This window comes from Acanthisitta chloris, unplaced genomic scaffold (genome assembly GCF_000695815.1).
Source record: "Acanthisitta chloris isolate BGI_N310 unplaced genomic scaffold, ASM69581v1 scaffold12093, whole genome shotgun sequence".
Lineage (NCBI taxonomy): Eukaryota > Metazoa > Chordata > Aves > Passeriformes > Acanthisittidae > Acanthisitta > Acanthisitta chloris.
In genome coordinates, this window is record NW_008665527.1 from 30,354 (window position 1) to 36,991 (window position 6,638).

Here is a 6,638-nt window from a genome sequence, read left to right on the forward strand (position 1 = left end):
TCTGTTTTCCGTTTCTGCACACATCCGTCCATGTTCTTAGCCCATTAACATCATTGCAGTACATGCTTAAAGAAACCACTTTGGATTGCTTCCCTTTGAGAGTCAAAACTGTTGTGACATCACACCACATGTCAAATTTTGAAATCTATTTGCCCTACTTTTTATAAAACTGAATCTAGATTTTGTATCTGATCTGATTAACTGCTAAGTAAATTGACCTGCTTATTTTGAATGTTACTTTGAAGAGAAAAGTTTTATAGTCTTTATACAGAATAAAATGTGGAGCTTCCAGTAGACCTGTGATCTGGACTTATTCTTTGAAGCTACTTGAGTACTGTTAATCACTTGAGAACTCGTTTGCAGATGGAGCTGATGAAGGAAGATATGCTTTAAAGTCTTGGTGGGTGGTGGGAGGAGGGAAGATGTGCAACTTGTGCGCTTGGCAAACAGAAGTTCAGTGGAGTTTATATTGTTGTCCCCTTTCTGGAGAACCAGCCCATCAGATTTGGCTGTTTCTCCCTGCCTTAATGTGCAGTATATGCTTATTCCTTCATGGTCTGGGACTTGAATATCACCTCTTAAAAAAGATGCTTTTGAAATGTATGCTGGGAAATGCAATTAGAACATGTTAGTTTTTCACACAGCCCTCATTATAGGTAACTCCAAGGTTTCATCATAATGGTATTTTACTGATCATAAGATAGGATAGGTCTTCCTGGGCAGCCTGCAGCAATCCTAAACCTACAAAGATGGACCAAAGACTGCCGTAAGCTCTCAATTTCTCTGAAAGACTGCAGTGGGCAATGTCAATTGTACAAGTAGTGTCCTGATTAAATCCAGTACAGCTGATGGACATCAGAAGTTATTAACATCTGCTGACAGATGCTGCTTCACTCAGATATAAAGCACAGTCTTTGCTGTCAGTGGGCAAATATCTACATCATAAAAATTTTTAACAAAGCTATGTTTATTGAATCCTTTGTTTAGCCTCAGAAGAAAAGGCAAACCTGAATTATTGGGAAGAAGATATAGTTATTTTCTCTTTTAAAAAGTTGCCCTTCATCCAGACCCATAAAGTGTGACAGCCTGCAATGCCGTTCCCTTGCTGAAGAAGATCGGACCGGGAATGCTAATTCACTGCTGTTGTCATTATATGACATTATTGCCATTCATTGCTATTGTTCACTTAAATGCTAATTTCACTTACGTGTTAATTTAAGGAAGGCAAAACGTTATTTCTTTTGGGCCCATCCATTTCTGGGTTCCTCAGTTCAGTATTAATTTCAAGCCCACAACATGCCTTCTTCAGCATTGTAAAGTTATTGTCAGTGAAACTTCCACTGAATGCATGGAAATAGTTTATGTGATTCCTTTCCCCCCCCACTATTCCTGTCTGTTCTAGGGATCATTCATCTGACCATCTATCACCCTCAGCCATTTGGTCCGGGAGAAGAGTAGTAACACCTTTTGCCTTTCCAAATTCCTTGACTAGATAAGAAGATATTATCTCTTCTTAGGGAGGGAAAACAGTTGATAAAATTTGGAGGTCCTGTGGACTTCTGCTTTTGCCAATTTGTCATCTTAAACATGACAAGCTTGCTCACAGAAAATACCTCCTTCATTTTGATGAGGCAGGATAATAATAGCCTTGTAGCAACCATATAAATGATTATCATATTCCATTTTCAAGGCATTGGGGCATCCAGAGATGTTCCCAACAGGCTGTTTGACTGCTGGTGACTGCAGCCATGATGCTGGGTCACAGAGCACAGGTCTGCATCTGTAGGATCTTCCATCACCAAAGCCAATTTGGGGCCCTAGAAGTTTGTTAAAGAAGTTTTCTTATGTCAGCTCGGTCAATCCCTGACCAGGGCCATTGCTCACCGGTGTCAGAGGCTAAAGTAGGCTGGAGTAAGATAGGAAATTTTCACCAGTACAAAGAAGGGAAAGGGGAAGGAAATGCTCCCCCTCTCAGCATAAGGATATAAATACAACTGAATGTAATGGTCAGTTTTAATCATGCTTTAAAACAGCAAGTGGGATCAACTTGTTTTACATTTCCACTGTGAGGCTGTTTTCTAAATGGCTAAATTTTATGGGTGGTAACAAATATCTTGACAAATACAAAATTTGCTCTAAACGCGGTTATTTCAATTTTTGCTAAGTAGATGAACTGCATCATATGCACATTTATTTAAGCAATTAGGTTGTTTAATATAATTTGTCTTTGCATATTATTATATAGGAAAATAGTGAATGATGAGTTCATACTATTATTTTATTAGATTATTAACTTTTTACTTGTGATCTGCGTCAAGTTACATTTGGATGGAAATTGGAATTAAATTAAAAACAGTATTTGTAATTATTCATGCTAATTAAGTAAAATGACCACAAGTTCCCTGACTTCCTAAATATACTAGAACAGGAAAAGGAAGCTTTTCTAAGCAGGTTTCACATTAAAAATGACTTATTAAATGAAGGAAAGGATAGATATAAGGAGGGATTTGAACTGATTTCAGAACCCTATTTTAAAGTAATAGATCTCACCCTTTCACACCAACCTTAATTCACACAACCTTAATTCGCTTGATTTGAGGAAAACAAATGTCCCTGCTTTTTCAAATCCTAGTTTGTTTCTTAGTTTTGAGCAACCAGGTTATTGAACTGAATAAAATTCTCTTCAGCTCACTCACTAATCTGAAATGAAGGAAATAATATCTTTTCACCTTGCAGGAGGCTAAAGCTCTCAAAAGATTATTTATCATTACAGAAAAACTTTGGATCCAGGTGTCTAACCAGTAATTTCTCCATGCTTAACATCACAGCTTTCTTGAAAACTTTTCTAGAAATCAGATGCTATTTAAGCACTGTTTTTTAATGTCTTTCAGATGTAGCAAGTAGCCTTTATGTCAGTAATTCCAATTTTTTGTTGCACACATTCATATATTAATTTAAAAAATTAAACTGAGAAAAGTCTGATCCCATGGCAGACAGGGGAGATCTGGAGGAAAATGAAATGAGGTTTGTGCTTTCTTGATGCCTTTGTTTGACACATCATGAGTTGTCGTCAGGATTTCTTACCCTGGATGATATTTGCTGCTTTAGGGAAAAATTTATTTCTCAAAGAGAAGGAAATATTTTCTAGCTAGGACATGATAGCTGTTCTGGTGGGTGGTGATGACTTTAGAAGTACTCTATTCTGTTAATAGGTGCTACCTCACAGGTAGGGAAGGGAACACATACTCCCATTTGAGTCAATAGCTGAAGTTCCTGAAGCAATTAATTTTTTCATCTTGTCTTTTACATTTTCTTTGTAGATCTTACATATTGCAGTGGGCTCACAAACAAGGTCTGTTTGCTTAAAACTTCTGGGATTCAACTAAGGGAAATTTTTATTAACCTTTGCTGTCATTTTATGATCCATCTAGTAGGTACATCCTCCCCTTTAGTAGTCTGTTAATAAGCAAGTTTCAAGCCATACATGGAAAGTCCTTTGTGCTTTGTTTGCCATAGTGCTGCCTCTCTGTTGAGTAGCTTATGGGGTAGATAATTGAGCTGGAAAGGGCTTTCTTCTCAAATTATTAATCTAAGTTCCCAGAACTCAGAATCTGGTTTGAAGACACCTCACTTCTTTCATGCTTGACTATTCCAGAAGATGTGACTTGTGGTGCTGCTTAAAGAAGTATCTTAACCTTTGTTCCCTTCTTGATAGAACTCTTCTGTGAACACCCTTGTGCTTTTAAAGTACTCCTGTCGCTACTGCCAAAATCTTGAGGTTCTCCTCTGCTCACCTCTTGGGTGTTAGCTACTGAGTACCTTCCAAACTCAAAGATCTGTGGTAAGTAGTGAACGAAAGAAAGCTATTTAGGTTTTCTCTGTTTACTTAGCCCTGTACAGATTAATACTTGTCTGCCTGTACTCTTTGCCTTCACTAGAAATAATTGAAGTAGAACAACTCTGGACAACAGAATTCTTGTCATGGTGTTCAGCTCTATGTCCTTTTCTTATCTTGGTATGTTCAAGATTGGATCTTTGCTTCTAGGAATTCTGATTAGTGTTCAAAGATACTGTCCAAGAAACTGTCAGGGATCTACACCAATCCAGCTTGAGGGCCATGCAACATCAAGGCAAGGTGTAGCTGGCCCACTGGCCTCTGAGGTGGTGTTCTCAGGCAACTCTTAAGAGCTTTCTCTCTCTGAATCTTCACAAGGAAGTTGAAAATTTCTACATTGTCTGTTCCAGATGAAGGACAGATGGAATATGTTTCCTAGCCTAGTATCCAGCTAGTCCCTAAGTGTCAACTCATTCATGAAAATTCCTTACTAGGCAAGGCTGTGCTTTAACTGTTGTGTCAGTGTTCAAAGCCAGGTTGGATGAAGCCTTGAGCAACCTGGTCTAGTGGGGAGGTGTGCCTGCCCATGGCGGGGGGGGGGGACTAGATGATCTGTAAGGTCCATTCCAACCCCTAAAATTCTATGATCCTAAGCTGTGTCTTTGAATAGACACATAGGACTTTTGGGGAAGGCCTTCTGGCATGTTGAAGAGCTGGCTTCCTGTTTTGCAGCATTTCTAGGTCTTCGATTCTAGGAAGTCCCAGACACACAAAGGAACTTAGCAACACCTGTCCTTAACTATCTCCCTACAGGTAGCTATACATGGTTGAGGTTTTGATGGCTTTTGGAGTGGTGTATTCTTAGAAGAGTGTCAAATAAGAGAGCTTGCTGAGGAAAGCTAGTCATGAGCCAGAGAGAGGAGAAGAAAAGGGCAAGAATCCAGTGCCATACAGTTCTGGTTTGGAAAGAGCTAGTGACAATTCTTTCTGTCTGGGAGGACTGAGCTGGGGACACATTCTTGTAGACTGAAGCTAAATCTTACATGGTGAAGTGACTGCACATGGAATTTGTACCCTGAATGGGTGAATTTGTTTCACATTCGTTTCAGATACCACCTGGATCCACAGACTGCCCTGGGACAAAAGCAAAAAGTCATTTCAGAGATGACACCATAGCAGTAAAACAGGCAGCCAGCTATTCAGTACTCGCCATTACTCCAACATCCCTTCTTGGGAACAGGATCGGGGTGATACCAAAGAAATCTGTGTGCTCCTAGCCTCTTCTTTAATTTCCTGGCCAGGGTAGATCAGGAGGCAGCACTGAGTTCCCCACCTCTCTGGTCCTTCCTGAAAGCATTGCCCAGCCCCATAGCAAACATATCATGAATCATTCATCTTTAATAGATTATGCAAATTGAGACCATCAGATCAATGAAGATCGATACCTGCAACCATTTAATTGCCAGCAAAAACATTTTAAGAATGAGCATTATCTGAAGTCCTTTCTTGGGTAATGGCACCATTAATCCAAACATTGGATCCTGGCCTAAGTGTAGAGGAAAAATTCTCTGCCCCTCTTCCCCTGATGCCTTACAGGGTGTTGAGGGGCTATTTTTCCCTTTTCATTTCCAGTTTCTGAGTTTCTCCATCATTACCACCAGTGAACAGCTCCCAGCGCTAATAGTTCTGCTTTTGTTACTCTGCACTGATTGAAATGTCGCATACAGATTGAGATGTTAGTGCTAAGTTGCCACCTGGGAATGTCAAGCTGGGTCTGAAATGAACTTTTCTCACTCTTGGATCCAGATGGATCAGATGGGGATGTTCTTGAGCTGATCTGGGAGTGTGGCAGGGAACAGAGTGGGGCTGGCACAGGGTGGGGGGGACATGAAGGACATTTTTTGCCTAAGCCTAGAGTCCTTTGTGAAGCCAAATCTGTCTCCTGCTATTCCTTTGTGAGAATCATGTCCAAAGCTCATGTAGTGTCCCCAGCCTGCTATCACAATAACAGTTTGGAATGCACCATCTTCACTTAGGGAAGAGGACTAAAACAAACTATATTAAAGGTCCCCTTGAATCTCAAACTCTGATTGTAGACGCCTCACCTTTACATCCAGCTGTGGGGATCTGCCTTGCTCTCCTACTGGCTTTGTCCCCCAAAGACAGGAAAATATTTCCTGTAAGAGATGTAGATCTGCTAAACAGTAGATGAACACCAGCTGAGTTTTGTTTTGCATATGCAAATACAAAGAAAGGCAAAGCAATTTTGCCACAGCTAAGTGCTTTTTTTTCCTGGTTGGCTGAGAAACTGAATGGCTACAAGGATTCTGAATCAAGCCTGATAGCAGTAAAAGCCATGGAGAAAGTCTGGGGATATCACGCTTTCTAGACACTCCCTAAATAATGCAGTTCATCTCCCTGTGTTCCCCATGATATTTTGCAGATCTCACGCTGGATGTCCTCTGTATTTGAGTTAACTGTTACTAATCCTGCCTGATCCCAAAGACTTTGGTAGCCAAAAGCTGCATTCAACAATATTCCTTTGCTAAGTGTTTGCTGAACAAGCAATGACTGCCTACCTCAGCCATGAGCTGCTTTGACATCAGGGGCTATTAGCTCGGGCTTCTGGAAGAAAAATGTTGAGATACAAACTCCAGTGCTCTTGATTCTGTGCCATCAGAGGCCAACTTTTTGGCCACGATGCAATATCTCCTTCCCTTGCTAACAGGACTTAGAACCTCTTTGTTGTATGTTATTTCTCAACTTGCACCGTGAGGCTCCTAGAGAGGCCACAGCAGCCGAA

At 40.5% G+C, this 6,638-nt stretch overlaps 1 protein-coding gene across 1 annotated transcript in view; it reads right to left on the reverse strand.

Annotated features, from left to right (window-relative positions):
• The window catches only part of PAX2 (paired box 2), a 52,483-nt gene that overhangs the window by 16,906 nt on the left and 28,939 nt on the right, over positions 1 to 6,638 (reverse strand). The gene's annotated exons all lie outside the window — the stretch shown is intronic.